The 26297-nt window shown below is 40.5% G+C and overlaps 1 protein-coding gene across 2 annotated transcripts in view; it reads right to left on the bottom strand.

The window, feature by feature from the left end:
* The window catches only part of lsamp (limbic system associated membrane protein), a 412893-nt gene that overhangs the window by 347235 nt on the left and 39361 nt on the right, over positions 1-26297 (bottom strand). The window lies entirely within an intron of this gene.

Below are 26297 nucleotides of genomic sequence, written 5' to 3'. Positions count from 1 at the left end.
ACAGACATGATAATAAGGTAATAGATGTTGCCTAGCCACATGGCTGACAACACAATTTGTTATGCTGTGTTTATGATGTTGGAGCACCAGCATACCTTCACTGCTTGCCCCCAAATTATTACTTCACTCCAATACCAAGAACAATTCAGCTTTTACTTTTCTTTTGATAGGGTAGTGTAGCTTAACATTTTTCATACAAACTAAGAGAAAACGTATAATATGTTCAAAAGTTATAAATAGGAACTGCTTATCAAGCCCGCACAACACTGCACACAAGTTAGACTGACTAAATTACTTTAGGCTAAAACTGGCGAATATGAAGACAATTTAATATGGTGTCTGGCAAAGCAATATATCTTTAAATTGGTTTTGCATTTAAAGTGAATGATATGTGAATAAAGGAGAAGAGAAAAGGAGGTGAGGTGAGGTTAAAGAGGGGAGGCTCGGACTGTGACTGACTGATTAAAATGACATTCAAGGTGTCAGATGTGGTGCTGCAGAGAGATTTCATATCCTCTCCTCTCACATACTGTTCCTAATGGACCTGATTTATAAGCCTAATACAGTCTGCCGGACCTCTGAAATGGCATTTTAGAGGTCTCAGCTAAAGTACACATTAAGTACAATGAAGTGAGGAATGAGGTGGAATGATTCTACTACCTATCTGCACCTAAGAGGTTGAATCTATTTTTGTCAACGCGATAAATTGAAGTCTTAACTTCAGATGAACGTACGGGAGGATTGATACTTAACAGGCTTACATGCATATAACATGGACCTTTGTTTTTCCCAGTTAAAAAATATCTACCTTAGTATGAACTGAGAAGTGAATAGACACAAGAATATCTTCTCTTCACTGAAAATATATGCACATGCTAGTCTTGTACAGCAATAGTATGAAAAAGGGTGGCATGGCTAAGGAAGCACACACATTCTGCATTTACAAGCATGTTTATGTCAGTGCAGTTAAAGCAAATGATGGTGTCACGACATCTTAGTTGAATTACGGTAAGAATAGCTTGACTAAGTGATGTGAATTGTCTACATCTGTTTGAGTTACTGCACACTGTGCAAATACCTTAATCAAACCACCACCCTACTCACCGCAGACAGGTTATGCTGCATGTATGGAAATTTACATAGCTGCTATGTACCTGCAGGGTATTATCTACCAGAGCGAAGTCTTATCCAGTCTTCTGTCATATAAATGGAGTGGACAAAACACTCTAAACACCACTCTGTATAATGCAGTGCCATTCAACACACAGTGGTGGGAAGCAAGTAGTGCATTTACTCAAGTATTGTTTTCAAGGACAGTTTTGGGTACTTGTACTTGATTTGAATATTCCCATTTCATCCTACTTTAAATTTCTGCTCCACTTTGTATTGAAATATTGCACTGTTTACTCCACTACATTATTCGACAGCTATGGTCAGGTTAAGAGTTTACATACATTTAGAAAATACAATGCAAACTGATAATTACAACAGGGATTCATTGCAGGACTCTTTATATTAGAATTGTGTCTCATATCTGATACAACACATTACAATATGGCCTTAGCAAGCTGGGCAATATAGCTAAACTAAACCGAAAATGCCCATGGTATGGCAAAAATAATGATAAAAAAAGACAAGCTGGACTGGTGGGTGTGCTGAGGAGAATACACACACACAGTCAACACACATGGACACACAGCGTGGTTAATCCTGAGCTGTGTGTCAGCCTGCATTTTCTATTCTAGTGGGAAATGGACTGTGACAGACATTACTGCAGCACACACACTCTGAATAAGAAAGTAGCTTCTGCTTCTATGCTGGAAACACACTCAAGGGCAGAGCAATCTTAACACATGGAAGAAAGGGGAGAAAGGACAAAAGATAGATAGATAGATAGATAGATAGATAGATAGATAGATAGATAGATAGATAGATAGATAGATAGATAGATAGATAGATAGAGCTTGTTGTCAAATGATGACTTTGCCATAAAAGAAAAGCACATGCAGCCAACAGATTGCTAATCAGCGGATTTCTTAGTGTTGCATAAGAAAAGTGTGTGGTGGGGGACAGAGGATGACTTTCTTGTATCGTAGCACACGTTGCACTCTAATGCGCTCCACTATTGAATTTAAGAAAGGCCTTCAGCACCATTCTAACAGCAGGGCATTGAAAGTCGAGACAACTGTGTTTCTTTAGCTTTCGCGGCTACAGAATCCGAACACCTGAGCATCCATTGTCCATGTTGCCATAGATGTGACAGACCAGCACCCCTTGTCTCCAAAACTGCATTTTTCAAAGCACGGACAAGAGCAAATTCATATGCAATCACACGCCCGTGCCAGATGTGTAGATGACAAACACGCAGTATAAAGCTCTATAAAGCTGTGTATAAACATAATGTCAGTCATAATGAAGATCTCTTCATACAATTACGCACCTGCTGCAAGAGAACAGCATGTGCACTCACCACTCAATCAATCTGTATTTTCTTCCCTGATGAATTAAGTCAAAATGTATCATTTTATGTCCAAACATGTACATCTGCAGCATACTTAAAAAACATAATTACTTCTATCTGGCAGCTGCCACCAAGTACCATGCAAGTCCCAAAATTGCCGCTATGTTTGTGTCCATCAGCAGAACACTTATCACTGAATCAGAAAAATAGACAGTGCCTGTTGAACACATGGATCTGTGAGAACCAGGTGTTTCCAGTATTCCTCACCTGTATCCATAATGTTAATACTCTTCAGGGCTCTGACCATAACTGATTTAAATGCTGCCAGTGAGCATCGGGATGAGACGCCTCATCTTGGTTCTTCGGTGATTCTTAACACGTCCCAACTTGGAAATTGAGCAAAATCCTCTCACATACACGCTATCCTTAACAAAGAGAGATCGTCCTCACCGAGAAACAAATACATTTTAACAGTATGAGGGAGGAAAGAACAAGGTCAGGATGGATGATTGGATGTAGAGAGGTAGAAAGCAGGATCGGACTCCCCAAACAAAGCCAAACAAAAGCCAGCTGTACTTGAAGAGACAAAAAGGACAAGTGGAGACTGGAGGAGAGGAGATGAAGGTGAATAAGTGTACTCCAATGTAACTGAGCATTGAGAGTCCTGCTCTTATTCTTTGCTTGAGAGAAAATTTTTTTAGGGTGTTCATGTATTTTCTATGCAACAGATGACCAGTGTTGACATGTTCATATAGGGTATTAATATCATTTGTTTCGTCCTATCACACACAGGAGAAGGCAGGTGTAGCTGGATATTGATACTTTCCAAGCAGAACTTTATTATTTTCAAATGATGCTGCAAAAGGAGAAATAGTGAGCCTTCATGTTTTAACAAAGGATATTAAAATCCAAGAGCCAAACCTCTGAGAAAACATGGCTTTGTAGTAGCCATTTTGTCATGATTTGTAAGTCAATGTATTTTTAGCAGGACCCAAGAGGCAGATAATCAGCAAGAGAACCAAGGGAGCCGTTTAAACAAACGGTTAATTTAACAATAATAAAATAAACCAAAACACTACAAAACCCTGAATAACACGAGAACACAAAATCAACCCAAGAAAACAAAACATTCGCTACACCGTGGCGAGCGGGTAGGAAGAAAAACACATGACTGCAGATGAAACCAAACCTAGGACTCAATACTATAACAATTAAGAAACAAAGACAAGATCCGCACGCAGGCGACTATGACTACGAGCTAGGTAACAAGGAAGCCATGGTCACAAGAACAAGTGGCTGGAAAGTCTCGGCAAGTTGCTCTGACAATCTGTGCTTAAAACATGAAACAATCAGTGGAGATCAGCCTCAGGTGCACCGTCTGCTCGTCGCACCGCCAGGCCACACCTCCACTGCAGACACGGAAAAAAGAAGGCTAACAATAACACACACAACCAACACGGAAAGAACAAAACCAAATCATCATAACACAGACTCTAACACATTTTCCAGAGCACCGTTTTGTAAATGTTGCACAAAAACAGATGGATTTTGTCACACAATTGGTGCTGTTCAGTCTATTTATCCTGAGGACACAGCGAGTATGAGCCAACATGTTCATTCAGACATTTCGAGTAAGATTAAAAAAAAAAAAAACATAAAATGGACAAAACAACCATGGTAATCACTGGAGGTCGTTTTTGGAGAGATGCTATTTATTTTTCTTCCAGTTTTCTTAATTCCTTGTAAATATCTTATTGCATTTAAAAAGATGGACAAATCAGTTGTTTGAGGAAAAAAAAAAAAAAAATCATTCATGCCAGTGGGATAGAGGGTTTTCAGGTGATGAATCCAACAGCACTCCAGTCGTAAAAGTAATCTTTCAAGATTACCACCTTTGAGATTGAGCCACACTTCTCCAACTCCAATACATCTTCGATCCTCAGCTCACTAAAATACCGGGCTACAGGTGATAACGTCGCCTTTACCGGCCCGTCCAATAAACTTCTGCGCTCACTAATCCAAATTTGGAACTTGTTTGACCTACACAGGATTCATTGCCTTGACCAAATAGTAAGTAAATCACATGGGTTGTGTTGCAGATAATAAGGGATCTTATTCTTTACTCCTTTCCAGCTTGTGTATCATGTGCACGATCAGCAGGGGTAATTTTCATGATGAATGCCTTACGGCTACCTGCATATGAATCCACCTTCACTGAGCGACCTGTCAGACTTCTTAACCTCTTGTTACTACCTAAAGGAGGAAACTGTGGCTCAGTGTCCTGTCTGATGACAGAATGTGCCAGCGTTTCATGATTGCAGACTTGTTTTATTCCCAAAAAACAAAAAAAACATCTGTACTTTGGAAGAACAAAGATGAGTGTTCAGGGGTTTAATCAATGCCAGGAGAGGAACTTTAAACCACTTTAAATCATGTTCCACAAAGGGCACCCATCCAGGGACTGGATTTAGCAAAATTGAGGGGGAAAATTCAATCAGGAGAATTAAGTCTCTCCTTGTTCTTGTACATTCTAATCAAGTAACCCTAAAATCCCTGATATCGCATTCATGCATTGTTAGCAGAATGGGGAGAACACAGAAGTCTCCCATTATTCTGACTTGGGAGCTTTTATGCTCTATTAGCATAGCCTTGTAGTCACATCCGATGAATAGCCAAAATTAGCCACTTTTGTTATGGTGAATGGTAAATGGACTGTATTTTACACAGCATGAGGTAAAGGTTGTAATTCCACTTTAGGTTTATTACTGAGGTCATAGTGGGCACTGGAGGTGTACTGGAGTGCAATAAAATGTCAATGGGGTGGACAAAATACAAGGAACACTGGTGTGGCAATTGTGCCATTCCATTTCAAACAAAGAGGCACGAGGTCAAAATCTGTTATCGTATAGTTCATAGTGTGCACACTGAGAGATATTGTTCACTTTTTTTAATACCTTAAAGGGTCCTATCTCATCCCTCTGTCCTGTGGATGCCTTCTCTCGGCAGTCCTGTCTCACTTTCTGTCTTCACTTTTCTGTCGCACATCTGCAACCTTCACTTTTATTTCCACACGAAGAACAATCTCTCAGAGATTTGTAGTGTTCACATATCATATTTCTCTGCACTGACCAGACTTTTAATCACGTATACTCCATGTAACTCTCACTCAAGTGAACTCCAGCCCAAACGCAAAGCGAGTGCCACACAACACAGGATTCAGAATAATTAAAACATAATAAGAATTTAGACATGTTCAATTCAGATATTCACGAGATACTGACTTTATAATTTCCCTCACAACACCTTTCAAAAAATGCACTGCAAACTACAACCTTAATAACAGTGTCAATCAAACTGACCGTTATCATTTTTGTCAAGACAAAAGTTATGGCAGAGATGTTGTATTGGATCACATTAGATTGCACAAGTGAATTGCCTGGTGACAGTATTGGTAGTAATGGCAACAGCGACAAGTAAAAACAGATACAAGCAAGCTACTTTTAGCTCCTTTCAAACCAGCTGAATTGATTCTGTTCATGTTAATATTGGATTTTATTTGGATGTAGCTGCCAGCTATAGTGGCTTTGCAGTCTTGTCTCCAGTGGTTCACAGACACCTCTGGGGTTCTTTGCTAAGTGTGAGATGTCATAGCTGTCAGAAATTCCTGATATCTCCTTCTCACAACTGCAACCCGGAGGCTGATGCATGGTTTTTCCCACTTGGCGGCTCAAAATCACAGTGTGAACACATATGATGTGAATGTGGCTTATAGCCAGCATCCTCTTTATTGACCTTACTATTTGCAACTGCAGTCGTAATGTACAAATACTGTATGCAGTTGCACAGGCATAACTAATACGATCAATTATGGCTGCATTCCATTTTGGTAATCCAGTTCAAGGGATCTGGTAAAGTGCATGCGGTAATATTTTTCTAATCTACGACAGAAAGTCCACTGCTAAGAAATGGCTGAGACCTGAAATTTCAGTACTTACAGCCACTAATAGGACCCTCAGCTTTGCCACAGAACAAGCTTCTATGCCTCGCTTGGATCCATCTTTGCTGGCTGCACTGCCTACTTGTTATTCAACACATTCTGCATTAACTCACTGACAGTAACACAGTAACCCAGCATGCAGATGGCCAGTCAGCCTTTTGAGCCTGCTGCTTAGAAGAACTATCTGATCGTTGACAATCTCCCGGTTTAACCATGGGACAAATTATCCGCCTGCAAAACCTAATAACTGAGTGTGTGTTAAGGAGCATTCAACAAGGCAACAAACGCTGCCTCCCAGGTGCTACTGCTTGCATAGATGATTGAGTCACCATGGATACTATTCTCAAAGTCACTGTTGAGTTAATACTACATCATCTGGCAATTTCACACTACACAGCTCTGTGTTTGTAATAGCTTGTGCTTGAAATGTCCAACAGTAACTGATTCTCCCTCCACAGTTTATTCAGTCTCACCTCTATATCCTGGCTGCAAAACAAATGTGTTCTGCTTGTATTTAACACTTGACACAATATCATCTCAGATTCATTGGTTTCTGCTGATGTTGTTGCAGCTTTTGGGCTTTTACTCACCTCCGAGGACTCATGACCGTTTCGCAGTCCTCACCACAAATTTAAATGCCAGGCTTTGGATTGATGCTGCTCCACGAATCAGTAAAATACACAAATATTTAAAGGATGTTGATGAAGATGGGTTGTCAGGCAGAGGAGGACATCTGGCAACAGTTTGCAACCCAAGAAAAACTGAACTCCTGTAAAACATCCACCAGAAGATGAACGAAAGATGCAACGTACATGTAAAGTTTAATGTTTTGTTTCAAGAAAATAAAGAATCTCTAAAATACTTTACACATACCAGATAGCGTGAGTCTCTACAGCTAAACGATACTGACACACTCTGTCTGTCTTGTAGTTGATAATGGCTTTGGCCAACCTCTTATTAGAGGCTGTAACACTAATAAGGGAAAGCCAGGGGAGGTATAGCTTCATTTTTGTCCTCTTAATCAGCTGTATGTGGCGCACCTGTATGCACTGTGGACTTGGAAACAGAGCATTTGCTCAGAGGACACTTTGACTTGTGAAACACACATGTAACTAATAACATTAATAATGCCTGCACTCTATTTAGGCGTGCCAGTTCCAGGGGCCTGGGATTGTACACACTGGCTCATGGGTACATCTTAATGGAACACAGGCACCATTAATGCTATGGATTATGTGCTTTTGTGACTATAGGTCAAAAGGTCTATTAAGAAAGTACAAAAGGGCACTGCTTTAGATACAAAAATCCTAAATAGTGGCAAATATGGATATACAAAGACATACAACCGCAGCAAATATTCATGAAAACAGTCTATGACAGGGAGCAGGGCCATGAGCTGACACTGTCATTAATCATGAGATCCAGTGCTCTGCTGAGCAAAACAAAACACACACACACACACTGACATATGCGTTATATAAAGACATAGAAAGTCAGGTCGGAGCGTTAATAAATCATGAGCAAAAACCATACGCAGTGGATTCACTGAGTCACCAGTTTATTAGATGCAATTCAATAAAACAGCACTGCAATAAATTCAATGACTGTGAAGCTTATGGTATAATGTTCAGTTTTTGCTGACACTGTGTTGAGGAGGTATTGATTCAACTCCGTAGTAGATTTTAGTAGTGTACAGGCTGCAGTTAGTGGGGAAGTCATATTTATCATTATATTAAGATATGATTTTAATCATGCAATCATTGTATTAAGAAAGGCAAGATGTGCCGCTGTGAAGGAATAGTTAAGACGTGCATTGTGGTTGCTTCCTTCTGGTGTCATTTGGCGACAAGGCTCCAACACTATTTCACATCTAGAGAGCATACAGTAACATGGAAGACTGTATTTGACAGTGAGTTTTATCTGAGGCTTACTGTTGAGAAAGCTCATGGGAAATAAAGAAGATGCCATCCAATTATATAAGTCATTAAGCAAGGAAGTGGCCTAAGTGACACGAGGGAAAGTTACACAACAAAACAGTAAATGTCAATGCCTTGGCATGAAAAGGGTCCTGGAATGTATTCACATGTGTCGCAGGATGACACTTTGCTTTAGTTTTGAATTGTCTGCTGCAAATAGGCCAGAGTGAAGCCGTTTACGGTCTCTCCATAATTATGTTGTGGAAAACATTATCAGATTCTATATATATATATATATATATATACACCATATTGCCATCAAGAACAATGATGTGATAATATTCACAATATAAATTCTCTTTGCATCACCCACCTCTCATTACAAGTTATAGAAACCTTAATTTGTGCCATCAACAGTGCTATGTTTGTATAATTACACAGCACTCCAACATACATAAAGGTGCGAGTGTGGCCGTGTGGGTGAGTGCTATAGCTTGTCTGCCTGTTGCTCTGCATGTAAACTGCTGCTTTCGCCAGAGCTCATGAGGGAAAACAGGCATCATTAAGCTGCTTGACAGCATCCGTCTGGGATGATGGGACACCATGACAGGGTGGAAAAGTGCTAAAAAAAAAACATCTGCTCCCTGGCACACACAACACAGTGGTGTGTCGCCTCAATATCCCACTGTCTCTAAACCTTACAATCGCTCACCTCAAGGGAACCAAACGAGACAAACATAAGCTAACACAAGGAAACAGGGAGCACACGAATTTAATGAAATCCTTCCCTCATTTTACTGACAGCCAGCCTGACAGCTCTGACTTTAACATTTGCTCTCTCCATCCTCTCTGTCTTCCACAGAGGCTGACCTAATAGATGGCCTTGTGTCCCAGTGGAGGTCCTCCAACCCAGGACCACACCGGCCTGCTGGTCTGACTCTGGTCCACTGAACTCTGAGCAAATCTCAAACATTTTCCCCCCGACTGAGAGATAGACATCAGTAGCCATGGGCTACTAAAGTTCATGTGTGTGTGTATATATATATATATAGCTGTCAAGTGTTACAGCACAAAATTGAGGCAAAGTGAGATTCTTTTTTGTTGTTGTTGTTCTTGCAAATCAGTGGGTGCTCCTTTACAGTTGTTAAAATTGTTGTAGCCAAGAATAGGAACTGAGGAGACAATCCTTGTGACTCAGAATCAGAATCACTGGAGCTGACGATCAGATGTTGTTTGCAACTGTGGCTTGGTTAACTGGAGACATGGAGCATAGTCCAAGTACAAAAACAACAAAACTGTCATAAATCAAATGTTCTCTGCAGAGGCACCAATAGTCGGCTGTGAGTCCAGTGTGACGGAAGCCACTGGGATGGAGTCATTTGAAATAGACATAAAAAGCATTTCATTCAATCAGGATGGTGACTAACATCAAGGGGAACTGGAGCTCCAAAAGTCATTAGCAGCAGAGTGCAACTGTGGCCCAGCATCCGCAGATTTACTGTAAATAATACAATTGTGCTGATCACGGCATCAAGACGGAAGGCTGCTGTGTAGATGTGATTCAATTTAGCAATTTAGTGCCATTCTGTAATGTATTTTCATGGAGAAGAGAGTTAAGCAGCTGCACTTTTAGCCATAAAAACAAAGAAAATGTCATTTTTCTGCAAGACACTTATATTCCCAATGTGCAACATGTGATTATGCCAAAACCACAGCATCTCTGGATCAAAGATAAAGGAGTTTGTCTGTGCTTCTTTTATCCTCTATCACCGGTTCTAGGATGGAGTCGAACCAGTTCAAGCAGCAGAGCAATGTTTGTTTGTTTTTTGTTTTTTTGGTTACTATAACATTCATTATGTGGAATCACAACTACCAGAATGGAAGTGCCACTCCACACAGTTGGACAGGAGCACATTATCTTGCTTTATTATTCTGCAGGTGTGAAAGCATAGAGGCAGCGTGAGTGTGAGATAATCAGTAGACTGAATTAAGGATGTATGGACCTTGGAAACCACCTGGCAAGTGATTTTTTTTCTCTGTAAGACCACAGAAGAGGATAGAGGTTTTACCAATAGTGACACTAACAGTGTGTGAGCATGGCGAGCAGTGTGGCTAAAGAGATGGCAATGCCGGTCTATAATGACTTGACTCCTGATTTATCGTCTAGTGCCCTGATCAGATCAACATTTCAATTTTTCCATTAGCTTATAAGCAAATATGTGCAATACTAAAAACATTCCTTCAGCCTCAGGTGAAATTTGTGTTCAGCGCTGGTGAGCAATGATAGCATGCTGACACACTACACTAAGATGGTGAAAATTCTGACAGCCTTCAGTTCAAAGCACCACTGTGCTGAAGCAGAGCCGCACATAGAGCATGACTGCAGACTCTCCGTCTTGTTTTTTGTAACCTCTGTGAAGCACTTCTATCAATTGAAGCTCATGTGTGTATTTATATAGCCGTCAAGTGTTACAGGACAAAGCTGAGACAAAATGAGAATTTTTTTTGCTGTTGTTCTTGCAAATCAGTGGGTGCTTTTTTAAAGTGGTTAAAATTGGTGTAGCCAAGAATAGCAACTGAGGAGACAATCCTTGTGACTCAGAATCACTGGAGCTGATGATGCTGTTTGCAACTGTGGACACTGGAGACATGGAGCATAGTCCAAGTAGAAAGAGAACAAAACAGTCATACATCAAATGTTCTCTGCAGAGGCACCAATAGTCGGCTGTGAGTCCAGTGTGACGGAAGCCACTGGGATGGAATCATTCGAAAAAGACATAAAAAAGCATTTCATTCAATCAGGATGGTGACTAACATCAAGGGGAACTGGAGCTCCAAAAGTCATTAGCAGCAGAGTGCAACTGTGGCCCAGCATCCGCAGATTTACTGTAAATAATACAATTGTGCTGATCACGGCATCAAGACGGAAGGCTGCTGTGTAGATGTGATTCAATTTAGCAATTTAGTGCCATTCTGTAATGTATTTTCATGGAGAGGACAGTTAAGCAGCTGCACTTTTAGCCATAACAAAGAAAATATCATTTTTCTGCAAGACACCATATTGTACTACACTGTATTCCCAATGTGCAACATGTGATTATGCTAAAACCAAAGCTCAACACCAACGTCACAGCCCAGTAATAACCTGCAGATAGGTATCTGCTACCATGAATATAAGGTCATGAACTCATTATCTGAGTCCTAATTGAGAATGGAGAACAGAAAGCTGCACATCAGTGCATAACACAAGTGGAGAGACACAGGGTGCTTCTCTAATCACAATAACAGATCCTGTCATTGCATTGCATCATGGTCATTGCTGTGGAGAACATGATTACTTTCTCTTTGTATACAACAGACTTACTTTATGAAAGCAAAAATACGTTAAAAATAGGTCTGCAAAGGGGCCGACTGCGCATCACTAACAGCTTAATTGTTTTTTATAATCAACTGGATCTAACAGGTATGATTAAATATGACTTTGAATACATGATATACGTGTGTGAGTGTGTGTGTGAGTGTGTACATATACACGTGTGCAAAAACAATTTTTCATCTCAGAAATTAAGCAAATAGCACAAACAGAGCTAACACAGAAACTCCTGCATGCATAGTGACACAGCACGTTGAAACCAAAGTGACTGATTGCACTTATGCAAACTACAGACCAGCAACAATGAGCCAGGGCTGTCATGACAAGGTCAACGAGGACACATCTCGCTCCATCTCCAGAGGGCGGAGACATGCTGTGAGCTGGGAGTGTGTCCATCTGTCACTTCTCTCCTTGTTTTCGGCTCCTGCTTTCCATCTTGGCATTGTTTGATATTTATTCTCTCAGGCTGTTGTCTTTGTCTCTCTCTCTCTCTCTTTATCTTCTCCTCAGTTGTTAGGGTGAAAACCTAAGACATTAAAAACCTTAACTGTGCCATCATTATCGAATTCATCAATTTGATCAAATATTGAATTTGTTGTGTGCTTAATGTCTGTAGTGAACACTGAAAAAGTACTAAAATAAATGCAATCACTTTAAGGCTCATACAACTTTTGGAGAGAACCATGGCTGATTAGGCAAATGAGTCTGATGATGGATTTAAGAACGACATCCGTGTTTGAAATTCAATTTTCACACAGGAGAAAACAACAACAAAGAGTCATCATGTCATTTGCATTTACTATTGCCTGATCCTGATGCTTGAGTGGCATAATAATGACTGAAAAACAGCAGGAAGACATTCTCTCTGTCTTCATCTCGCTCTCCTTTAAACTAACCGGGATGACAACAAAAAAGCCTAACTCTGTTTTTAAGGTTGATAAACCTCAAGAAATGCCCATCCCTCATCATAATGCTGCTGTGACATTTTTGTTTGGCCGATCAGCAAAGGTCAGCCCTGAAAACTCTACCCTGACAGTTCTTAAGTCATCAGAAACTTGAGCTAAAGTTGGTCCCTGCTGCCTCTGTTGAAACTCAGGTGGAAGGTCTTATTTACTCAAATGGTTCTTGGTCCACGGGTGAAGTTCCTGCAGCCTCAAAAGTTGCCTCAGCCATGCTTTATATCAAAATTGAATTGTCTAAATCTGTACCATGTTTCACTGGTGGCATGCCTTGCTTTGTGCTGCAAGATGCAAGCAGACGTGACTGACTGTGTGTTGCTTTGTTTTTTTTTAATCTTTTACAACTTTACTGAAGAAAATCAACTTTTTTGTGTTGTGAAGTGCTTTTATTTTTGGCACCAAACTAATTCAATACAACTCCATATCAAACACAGAACAGTCCATCTCACCACACTACATTTGTAGCTCTCTGTGTTTGTGTGAACGTGTCTGCTCTAAATGAAAGGGATTTCTGATCTCAGCTCTACTTTGATGGAATATGAGCTCTACAGGGCCCACAGCCTCCAGAGCCAGGCAACGACTGACACACTTTCTGCTTCTGAGAGCTCATTTGGCGCCATGGAACATGCATGTCCCAATCGTGTTATGTCCCCAGGGGGACCCTACTGTGGTGAGTGCATGTGTGTGTGTGTGTGTGTGTGTGTGTGTGTGTGTGTGTTTGAGAGAGAGAGAGAGAGAGAGAGAGAATGAATGACTCAAAAGAAGGAATAATCCTATTTGAATTTGAAGCCCATAGTTAAGAATGCTCTGTCTTCAGACAAACAGGCTGTCTAAATCTGTGCTGCCTTAAATAAATAGAAAAGGATGGATTTGTTGCTAAAATATCGAGCGGAAGAGTACAAAAGCATTGAAATGTAACTGCAGACAATGCAAAGATGGTCAGAAATGTGACGCAACCTTACAAAAACTACCAGCAAAACCTTTAAAGTCTTGCAAAATCTTTGTTGTCTTATACCAAAAGACATCAAATCACTGAAACAGAGCGTTGCTGCCAATTAGTGTATTTAGAGAAAACAAGGTGTTGATCAAAGAGCATGAAAGAGTTGCTTTAATTCACTCACTTTCTCTGATTCTTATTTCAATCCGCATGTCTGCCAGTCGTGGTGTCACAGCCACAAAACCTTCATTGTTTCTCTCTCCATAAATTATTCAGCATCCAGCCACGAGCTCATAAAAAAAAAAAAAACACCCCGTGGAAACTTTGAAATGATTTTTTCTGTGAGATAAGACGAAATGAAAGACAGGCAGACGGAGTAGATTAGGTTCTGTGATCATCTAATTTAAACTCACAATAGGAGTTTTTCTTCTTTGCTGAAATTAGTAAATCAATCACTCTCTCCCTCAGAGCCGAAGCCGAATGTTGCTCATTAATCAGTGGAGCCTTAGATCTAAAAGATTGTTCTAAGGAGTTATTGGTCAAGTCATAATGGATGCCATAAAGACATCAAAGGCTTAATCATTAATTTTTAAATCTAGAAATAAATTTGAAGTGTTGCCCTTAGATGAGAACTATGCATTTTGTATGCATGTAGACTGACAATTATTCCAAATGAATGCATGTTTTTAACAACCCAGCATCACAAAACAGACGCCACAATTCACATGAAACACTGGCTGCGGCGAGCTGATTTTGATGTGCTAAGCTACTGCTGTTACTTATCCCTTCCTGCATGGGCTTAGCAATAAATGAGAAAACGGGGAATCAAGATACATCGTATTACTACTCAGGAGCTGGTGTCGCTTTTGGTTTTTGAGGATAAAAAAAAAAGGTGGGGTGGGGGGCGTGGGGGGTGAAGGGACAAGTGATTTGGTCATCAGATCTTTTCCCCTTCGCTCCTCTGTGCTATTTCTACCTGTTCTACTTTTGTCCGCCACTTTGTTTTCCAGTGTTGAGTCGCTATATTCACAGTTCCAACATCGTCGTATCTGGATCGGATGATCTCTCTGCCCACATATCTCGAGCCAATCAGCCATAGTTATCATAATTCTGTCCTACTGTCTGTCAGACCTAGCTCATATTTTCATACTGTGCGGGCTTATGCGGTTAATGAAGACGCTTCATATCGAGGGAGACTAAAAGTCTTTCTCTGCTACCCATCTCAATAAATCTTACTGTGCACCTCCAATTGATCTGTCCGTATTGAAATCATGCTGACGTTTAGCCTTAGCTGTGATATGGAGACACATAGGACGGCGGGTGCAGCAGTAAGTCATCACAGCAGCCAACAGGACGGTAAAATTGAACTGATGTAGGATTAACAATGCAAAAAAATGGTGACGGTGCATGAATGTATCCACTTATAGTTAACAGTCCCATGTTACATTAGAGGCTCTGTGTGTTACTCTGTGTGCAGACAGGTTTCATTCAGAAAAAAATTCACCAAAAAGTACAAAAAAAAAGGTTGAATCTCACCCTGCAGAGCTTCAAGTACTGTCACTAGACATAAGCAGACAAAAACCTAACAAAGGCAGAAGTGTCAGCAGTGTTATTATAGGACCTGAAACGGAATCAGATGTTTATAGCACAGCTGTCAGCACATGTCATCACATCAGAGCTGTGGTTGGACAGATAGTAAAGAGGGGATGGTTTAGGCTACATGACATTACTCTGGGCTTCGCTGCAGCACATAAAAGATACATTACATCTTGCATTGGCACTGACGCTGGATGTAAGTGGTCAAGTGAAGAATTGACTATTACAGATGTATTTCCTAGAATACTGGGCTGGTTTAGATCCTCGGCGTCAAATTATGGTAGTGTCCCACCGTCTCCATTCGAACTCCAGATTGTGCCTTTAAAAGCATCAGTATCAGCATGAGATTGGACATGCAGATGAAGTGAAGGATGATACAGATCTAGTTGTAATGATGCAACTGTAGATATTATAATCTACCATGCCACAGCCGTTGCAGCGTGAACTCTGCCTGGATCCTTCACTGGAACAAGCTTAAAGCCTATCGAGCCGAGGCAGAATCTGGCTTTGGCGTCTGTTTGCCTCTCTATGTGTTTGTCCCCCCCTTGCTTGCATTTATGCACATGGAGGTCTGTGCTCTGTATATCTGCCTAATGGACTGTCTATTATCTGTACTCTCCCCTTATCACCAATGTTAGTTATTTATCACCACTGAGACCACAGCCAGGCTCGTAAACGTGGTGAATTACCTCATGACATTTATTAAAACAGCACCCATCCTCTCATAAAACAATGTAGCATTAAATACCATGCTCAAATAATTTTCTCTAGTGCGCTCCATCGCTGTAAATAACTAATTGTGTGTGCGCGCCTTAAGATACGGCAGCTTACACTAATACAATTCTAATCTGCATGAACAAACTGGCTTGTACAGCTTTGCATATCTCATTCATCGAATCAGCTAAAAACATTCACAGTTTCAAAGTAAACAGTGATAAACAAAATGCATCACACCAGCAGCTCCACACAGACCTGAAGGCATTTGGAGTAGACGCATAATTGCATTCATCAAAAGGCAAACGCAGATTGTGATTGCTTCATTCTTTCGTATGGCTCTGGGCTGTACAAGTCTAAGAAAGGATGTGTCCTACTTTACTAAAACACAGCAGTCAAATCATTAGTGCTTTGGGGCTGTGATTATAAAACATCTAACACGATAGTGTTTTTCAGGAAAATTACAAGCTTACTGAAATCAGCCTTCTGATGACTGTTTTCTCTGTAGTCGTGTGCCCATAAGGAGTCTTTTTACCCACCAATATTCTGAATAAGAGCCCAATGAGAGCGTGCAAACTGCTGCTATTAAAGTTAACAGGCTCATTCAGGAATTTGGGTTTTGCCTCAACCTTTAAAAAAAAAGCTTTTGGGGGAAAGGGAATGGATCAGGGAAACGTTATTTTTGATCAATCTATTTTTTGAATGTATTAACTTTGCACTCTTGTCCATTTGACCTAAGTGGAAGATGCTCCCCTGGTAAACGCCACGTTTTTTTTTTTTTTTCAACTGTTCTCCACATGAGACATTTCTTCTGTAGCTTTGGGGAGATGGGAGGATTATCAATGGTGGATTGTTGCATTCAGTAACATTTTATCTGTTATTGATGACTACTGAGCATGTAAGTAGGACACCTTTTCCAATCATTTTATACAGTGTTCATGTAAACACTTCGTTGGTTGTCACTTGGATTGATTGTGTTCGGGTAATAGAATAATCCCATGTGAAGGGAACCACTGCCAGCATCCCTGTTATATAACAGATAATTACTCCTAATTGAATTGATTAAACCTTGACCATATATGCAGTGTAGAAACCTGATAATCATGGAAATTGCCCACTTTCCCCTAGTGCCAGCATGCAAGTCAAATCCATAAATCAAGCGTGAGAGAGGACAGGCCCAGGAAAAATCTGAAGTCATTATCATCACGTCATTATCCCACAGTGAAACATCTGGGCTCTCAAATTGGGCGCGATGACATTCAATTAATATTTGAAATGAAAGTTCTGGTTGCTAAATCACAATTTGGTCATTTTTCTGTCACCTTATAGAGTAACTTCAGCCTTAATTCACTTTGCAGAGTTCCATGTGCAGGCACTTCATCACACTATCTATTGATCTTCAGTGATTAAAGTCATTTTCCTTTTTCCAGGGAAACTCCAGAAATAATGTCCTCTAGAAATGTGTAAGAAAAAATCTCTGACACCAACAGCCACCAAAATACAAGGCAACGGCACATTTACACCACAAAACTAACAATAAGCTAACAGTTCAGATGGCCCTGACTCACAGTGTTGAGTATGTGCATTTTTAACATCATAGCACTGTTGCACTCAATGGCCATAAGTTCCCTCTTGTCATATCACAACATTCAGAGCTTAAGTTTACCAACATGCCCAATATCATTCCCCAAGCTCTCTCTCTCAGCTGCCGTCACTATCTGACTGCTATCATAGGCAGTCAGCCAGACTGGACAGGCGCCATATGCAGGTCAGACTCTGCGCGGCCTGTAAAACCACCATCGCTTTATTTATAAATCAAATGGGTTAGAATGCACTGCCACTTTAAGGGGCAATTTAAGTTAGATTGGAATGATCAATACCTCCCCTTCTCCAACTCTAATTGGCAACCTCTTCACCCCTGGTGGTGCTCTAGGCAAGTGCCAAGTAGAGCTACGCCTATAAAATACTAAAATTATTCATACTCTTATTGATTTGTAATTTGATGCATTTTCAGAGTGGGGTAAAAAGTGTTGGCATGTGCATTGTTTTAGTCTTTATGATGAAATGGCAGAATATGAGGCTGAATTCTGGGCAGCATTCCATAAAGCACAACTTTTATATCATGTAGCCAGGTTTCCTCCCACCTTTATGTAGTAAAACTATGAACTGTGACTGTGAATACCGATCACTTATCTCCTCAGAGAGGAGCTAAATGCTAAAAGTACAAGCTGGCACATTTATGCTGCTTCAGTGCGGTTTGGGATAGTGTGTGTGTGTGTGTGTGTGTGTGTGTGTGTGTGTGTGTGTGTGTGTGTGTTATCCCCTCTAGACAATCTGCCAGCTGAAGTATGAGCTATGAAATATTCATCTGCCACAAATGTAACATGAGGTCAAAGGTCTCAATCCAGCTGGGTTATTCCAAGAAAACGCTACAGACAGAAAATATAAAATCTTGAATGACACATATATCATGCTTGACACAAATATTGTATGGATTATCATTTATTTAAACAGCCTTGAGATGCATCTAACGCTTGATATGGCCATAGTTTAAAAATTGCTTTTTCTTTTCGGCTGAACTGTTGTATAATGATCAAACTACCTACAGGAGACTCCTGCCAATTCTAATTAGGTAAACATTCACTTATTAAAATGACCAGCGGCACGTTCTCTATGTTTGCATTTTTTTAATTAATTTACTTTTTTTTTTTTTTTTAAATTATTTTTTATTTTAGCCTCTTGCTGTGACTGCCTGGATGAGAAATAAAGCAGCTGACACCACTTGGGGCTTTGAACCTCTCTCAACTTTTGGCACTGTACTCAACCACAGAAGCCCAGCAGGTGCAGTGTTTTGTGTTTTTTTTATTTTATTTTTTTTTTTTTTTTTGAAAACAAGCTGCATTCTGAGCAACTCGCCTTCCCAATTGCCTGCAGTGTGAAACAGGCAGTGGCAGAAGAAAAATATGTGTTTACAAACGCACTCTAATGCATCATCTCTTCATTTATCTTAGTTTCCTCATAGAGAGACTTTATCCACAAAACCCCTGTGTTACTTATGAAGACAAATTGGGTTCTCATTTATTCCACCTAATTGGTTTGCTCTTAAAAAGCTCCTCCAAACACAGCAGCGATGATGACTTAGCAGTTGGCCTTGTTAAAGGATGACAGAGTAGGTGGAGCTGCTACCTACGTGATTGCAATGATGCTCGATGAAAAATAACCACTTACTGAATAAAAGACCTAACTGGATGATATCCACTTCAATGAAAAAAGCAAAAAAACATATAACTGCAGCCTGGCACTGTCAGTTATATCTGTGAATAGGCCTAAACCACAGTATTTGTAATTTAAACTAATGGAGCTGGGGGGTTTTTTCCCTCCTTTTTTCTCAAATAAAATTTGAGTCTTTCAATCAATAAAAATTTTCATTCTAACAATATGTCCTTAAGATGAAGTGCAGATCCAAGTAAAGTCACATTTCTGTCTGATAAATGACCAACAGATCATTTGCTTTAGCAGCAGGTTCCAAATGAAACTGATTCCACTCCCTTTAAAGCAGCAGCCTTACTGCAGGTTGCTTTAAATAAACACGTCATCTGTCTAAATACTGAAAATGAATTAAACGTTCTGGCACCACTCCGTGTCATGGAAACTGCATGGATACTTCAGTTTGAGTTAGTCTAACCGCTCACACAGCGCCTCTGAAAGTTCTACTTTACATGCACACTGCACTTTACGTCAGAATGAGCCCACTCAGCCATATGGATAGGCCCCCGCTGCACTCTCCAGAGGCCCCGACACATTTCTAGCACAGACTGTGGTCAAGGCCAATGGTGTTCTACTAATTATCTAGAAATGAAGATGCTAAACAGCACTGGAGGTTGTTATTGCACCATGTGGCCATGATTTAATTGCCAAATATACTCTGACACATCCTGATATAGGAAAATAACAAACGACACAACAGAATTTGTCGTTTGTCCATGCCCTCGAGAACGACACAGCAACAGGTTTCGTGATCTGACAAAGTATCAGCACTATGGCATCATTTCTCTGTCCCTCCCAATGCTTTCAAGTGACTGTTGAAGATGTTTTATGACAGAAATACATTATGGTTAATGTTTAGGTTGGTTAGGTTGAGGGAGCCATTGTTTTTTGAGTTAAAATGACGTCATGTATATGGCCGCTAGGCTTTGTCACTTGAACGTAAACATTACCTCTATCAAAAGCCATGAACTGATGCTGTCATTCTTCAATGGTCTTGGCAGGGAAAAGTCAACTTGCACCTTGTCCATTATTATCAGAACTCCCTGTCATATCCTGATATATGAAAGCACGATTTAAGTATCAGCAAGCCTTAGGCTCACTGATAATCTGATTTGTCCTCTTCTGATATCACACACTGTCCTTATTAATATACATCTGACACAGAGACATCCGCAGTCTGCGTGCCTCAGCTGCTAGACTGCAGAGGGTGGAAGACAGTGACAATCCCAGTCATTTAGAGAAAGAGGCAGCAGCTCGGTGAGGAGAGAAAATCTCCACGGTGCTACGGTGCTCTCTCGGTCTTGAGCGGATCTCTCAGCGATAACTGGCATCTCTGTCCAAGTGAAATTCATCGGTCGGGGCTGTTGTGTGTAATCTATCTGCAGTCACCCGCAGTCAGATGAATCTGTGTTCGCAAGCTGACAGAATCACAATCAAGTCAGAATCTGCCGGGAGAAGATTATTCATGCTTCACATGTCGTGCATCCAGGGAACCTTAAGGTGCTCCTGAGGATCAAATCTAAAACCTCCTGAGTACAAATTAATCCTTCTAGCATAGCAAACGTTCCTGATGATATCATCAACCAACAATCTATTTCCATATTGTTCACCGCTAAGTTGAACTGAGGCTGGTCTCAGACATCCACACAAGTCAGGGAATCATCCCTGTTGATAGGAGGGTTAAAGCAGCAACTAACTGTAATTTTTCTGGCCTGCGTTGAGGGTAGTGAAGTGGAGCTGGGTTAACAAGGTCGCTGGTGGGGGAGAGGAGAGGGAGGATGGAGGCAAACACTTCTGTTCCGCTTCAGTGTCTCTTGGTCCAAAACTATGGCTCAGTGCACATGAGCTCATGTTCCTGCTCTCCACATTTTAATTCCCTGTTGTGTTTAAAAATGCCCAATCCACTTAGTATGTTTTTGGCACAACTGTGATTCTGCTTTGGTAATTACTTCTCAATATTAACCAAATGAATGCAGAGCAGATAACATATTAGAGAGATCACATTTGTATTACATGGGAGGAAAGAACCATTGACTACATTTGCTTAGAAGTACTGTACTCCATACAGCTTAAAGCATTTCTACTTCTTTTATTATTGGAATATTGTCATTTTGTGTGACTTTCATTGCACTACATTTCAGTGAAACATATGTCATCTCATTTACATTGCAGCTGCTGGCAGATAATGATTTTGCATGCATAAAATTTAAGCACTTATAAATAAGAGATGTTGTTATCAATACAATTACCTAAAGGCGCTGAATATAAAGTGGTTAGACTCAACTCCAGCTGGAGATTGAAGGTTCAAGGTACACACAACATTACTTAAACACTAGAAAAGAGAACATTCTTCATACTGTCATGAGCACTCTTTGTAGCAGTATACTGGTTCGCTGACTACTTTTTTGCCTTTATCCCTATTTCTTTTTGTTAAGAAATGCCTGTCATTGCCTGAGACTTCGCTCCAGGGAATGTTCTGTCTGTAGGCGTCGCTGATAGCATGCTTATGTTTATGGGATAAGTGTGTTTCATACAGAGTGAGTGAGAAATTATCAGCAAAAGTTGCCTCTTTTGCAAAACTGTACCAGAATATGTCCATACACAAGCCCAGTTCAGCTTTATGAAGCGTTCCTGAGCCCATGTAGTTATCATGTATTTATATCCTTTATCCAATCATGTGCTCACAAAGTGATGAACCTCGCCCCATCCTCCATCCTTGAATGTTCCAAACAGGCGTTTTTGGAGCACTCCACAACTTTCCCAGTCTTTTGCTCCTGTTCCAACATTCTCATGTAGTAAAACATTAAATATATTGTCTTTTTACTGTTTTCAATTGAGTGTATGTCATAAAAGGATTAGCGAGTTATCACATTCTGTTATGTTTTACACAGTGCTCCAAGTTTTTTCAGAATCTGGCCTGAATAATTCTTTACAACTGAGGACAGCTTATGTGTGTATTATTGTCTGTAATCATGCCGCGAATAACACAACTGGCATATCTCTTTACTCATTTCATGCCACGTGACATGTTATTAAAATATGATGAATGGATGCTTGAACGTTAAAGCGATATGCTGCTTTATTAGGGGATTTACAGGAGCTCCTTTGCCTGGTATATGGTGCAACTATATCTGTAACAATTCAAAGTGAAAAAGGAGGTTGGCTGGTCTCGCTGGAGAAAGCCAGTTATCTCTGTGCATGCAAATGTGGTGTTTTCCCCAAGTAATCCTGACAGCAGATTTATTACACTGCTGAGAGAGCTAGAGAAGCTGTTGCTCTACTTTTTATTATTTACTTTAGTCTGGTCATTGTGAGGAAAATGTGTATGTTATCCATATCCGCCTGTGTTGTGTGGAGACGCTGATTGACACAGATAATGTCTGAGAGGAAGAGCAATGTACTGAGCGATATCTCTCACTGTAATAAGTGCTCTTCTACCGCAGTGCTTATTGATTCATTTTTCACATTCTTGGAGGAATTGAGTATTTTGGAGCTGGGTTGCGCCTTGACACTTACATTTTGACGGTTTCACACGAGACTGGGAACAACCATACGGATGTTTTGCAGAACACCTCAACACTGAGAGGTTTTTAGCCTCTCACCTTCTTTGCCTACTACTTTGCCTTTTGCTTTTTTTTACCAAAACATTGCCAGCAAATTGAAAAGGAAGCATTACAACCACAGACACAAACTCAATCAGTGACAGCATTTAGATCTAAGCAGTGTTGGTGGTGACTGACCGATGCATGTTTTCCCCTCTGGGCTTAGCTCACTGCTGAGATCGGGCAGTAATTCCAACCCTTACTTGACTCCACCGGACTCGGCTGCTGCTGATGTCAGCTGTTGTACATCCTTGCTGCTCCTGACACTTCCTGTTCATGCCCAACTGCAGCCTGTATGCCAAAAAATACTTAAGAGACCGGTTTAGACGTTTCAGGGCTCACTAGATTCGCTCATGTACCAGAGTTTGACAGTAGACAGTACCTCTTGTTAGCCTGTGAATACTGTTCCTTGCTGCCTGCAGACTTTGGTGAGACTCACTGCTGCAGTTTTGGATGGTAGGCTACTGTTAGTGTTAAGAATAGTTCTTCATATTGATGAAAATACTTGCATTGCATTTCTGTCAGTATTTCTGCTAATGGCATATACAACATGCATACAAGTTTGCTTACTTGCTGTAAAAATAATACACACGCAGCATCAGTGCAATTACCACAACAAGTCAACCGAACACTTTGATGCTTAAAAAACTCTCCAGTAAAAGAAAATCCATGGCATCTACATGTAAGTCCCCAGAGATTCCTGACCCTTAAATGGCCATCTCTTGCCACTCTTTCTCTAAAATAGCACATGGAGTCTATGAAAAACTACTCTCTGTGGAAAAAAACGGGAAAGCAATCTTTGCCAGACTGACAACAATGTCATGAATAAAATGTGAAAAGAGATCACTGGATGCGATTTTTCCTTATTGCCAAGACCAAAAGATTAAAAAGTCACAGCAAAGAAAAAAAACTGAAAAAAGGAAGACAGATCTGGCAAGATGACTGCCTTCAATCTGAAAGATGGGTTTTCAAATGTAAGATCTTCAAAAGTCAGGGCCAGTGACTGTACTGGCTGGTGGGTTGTCATCATGAAAAAATACATAACTTTCAAATCATTTGAGTGATAGTTTAGTAAGTGCTTACCAATGCAGTCAGTGCAGCACATGTCACAAACACAACCTGGGTTAACTGGGTGACCAGCCATTATATTATAACAACAGACAGTGGTCACATATGATGTGCAAGGTCAAGGACATCTCATGCATTATGCTTTAAATGTAGAACTGCACATTGGAATCAACCAAATAACCAACTGCATGACTCAGTTCTTCAATAGAAGGAGAGCAAAAGGCCTTTTCCACTCCAAAGCAAACATAGCAACCCCTTTGAGGAGGATCTGTCTTGTTAATTCAATTTGTATTTTTGTTCATTTGTGTTCTTCTCAATTTTGTTTTCTTTTTAGCTTCTCTTGATCTTGAAGGTAGACGGTGTTTGGAAAGTTAATTCACATCCCCCGTCTGTTTCCATCACACTGCTCATTTGTATTTTGGGCCCAAAGCAAAAGAACAAAGTGTTCATTATAATGTGCCAACAGCATGTTTTGCTGTCAAAGTCAGAGAAGATGAGACTGCTGATTACCGGAGACAAGGCAAGTCTTGCTTCATGTTGGAGTCAAACCTGCAATGGCCATCAGTCAAGAGGATTAAATGTAAATGCTTTCTATCTTGGCATGCAGAGTAGATGCTGTCATACATTATGCATGACACTACATTGACACGTGTGCCTTTCAAGGCTGCATTCAGAGCTAGTTTTACACATTCAGGCTTTTATAAATCTAAAATAATGTGTTTTTTGTGAGCGACACTTGTGTAATGCTATGACACCATCATAGGATTAACCTTACCCTCTATGTTAACCTTACAGCATTAAAAGCCGCTAATATACATCAAAAGGAAATACTTTCCTTTAGATAATCTAGAGAAGGCAGGGGGAAAGAAAAGACAGAAATAAGTAAATTGTGTATAAAGAAGCAACATAATCAATACCCACACCTTCATGATTATGTATGTAGACTCCTCTTCCTCGGAATGACTTGATGGAAACCCTCAAGACGAAACTGCTGCAGACATTTTATCTCACTACCACCCACTACAGCTGCCACCAGTCAACTCCATTTTCAATAAAAGCATTCTAAAGTATAAGATGTGCTTTAAGACACAGCACTGACTGAGTTTGCCTGGTTTCCTCAGGCTGTTTGTTTCACAGCCCCAGGCCCCTGATGACAAAGACTCCACCGGCATAAGACTGTAGCTGTATGTGCACTATAGGCCATAAGCCTCCTGTGGACTTATTAACACAGCCTGTCTCCTCAACCACAGCACAGACTGTTTGCTTCAGCTGCACAATCCTTGCCTGCAATACATGAACCCTATAGGTTTCATTCTTGATTGTGGCCTTTCAATTCCAGTCAAACCACAGGAGAATAAAGCCACCTGTCCATTTAATTACGACATAACACTGATTTTTCCGTGTGGTACATTTTTTGCCTGACTTGCAGAAGGCCCAGATTTGATTGTCAGCCAATTTTCAAGTTTGGCTGCAAAACTGAGGAAAACAGCCAAGTGCAGTCAGAATAGCCAAGTGGCAGCGGGTGTGCTGGCTGTGATTCCATGTATGCTGCTGCTTCAAATGCCTATCAGCTCATTTTATGTTCTTCCAACTTGCTCTGAGATGTAAACTCCTATACTCCACGAAGCTGCTTCTTACAGTATACAGTATATACCGGCTGTCTAAGCCTGATCCATCACTCCACATTGACTTTCTCTCATAACAAGTTGCAGATGAGTTTGAGTCTCCTGGAATGACTGCAAACCAAAAAACAAGCTGTTGATGGTGCTGCACACATTACAGGGCACACCCTCAGCCGGATAATTACTGATCCCTCGTTAAAAAATGGCTGTTGGATGACCATCTGATCAGAGATCCGTGTCCTGAGACCTGATATTACTCAGGGTGACTTCAACCTTGTTTATAGCCACACTAGCATCATGGCTTTGGGGGTGGCAAAGATGGATTGTCAGTTAGGTGGTCCACCATTTTGGTCCAACTGCAGAAAAGTGTAATGAGATTCAGGCTGGTGATCCTCTGACTTGTGTTTTTTCAGTGAAATGGCACAGATTTTTGAAATTTGGCACAGACATCCAGAGGATGAGGCTATGTGATATTTTCATTTTTAATCTCAAGCCACTAAACCTTCTCAGTTTGTCTAATACTTTAGTTAATGACCGAATGCCTGTGAAACTAATCACATACCCATGAGCCTCAGCTTCACTTTGTGTTTAGTGCTAATTAGAAAATATTAACATGCCAGTACTCTAAATTGAATGGTGCACATGGTACATATTATACCCACTAAACATTAGCCTGTTAGCATTGTCACTGTGAGGATGCTGGCATGCAGACATTAGAATTTAGCTGAAAGCACTCCTGTACCCAGCTGTAGCCTCATAAAGCCGCTAGCGTGGCTTCAAACTCA

Source organism: Chaetodon auriga, chromosome 7 (assembly GCF_051107435.1).
Source record: "Chaetodon auriga isolate fChaAug3 chromosome 7, fChaAug3.hap1, whole genome shotgun sequence".
NCBI lineage: Eukaryota > Metazoa > Chordata > Actinopteri > Chaetodontiformes > Chaetodontidae > Chaetodon > Chaetodon auriga.
The sequence above is the reverse complement of the archived record's forward strand: the minus strand, read 5'-3'. Positions and strand labels throughout refer to the sequence as shown.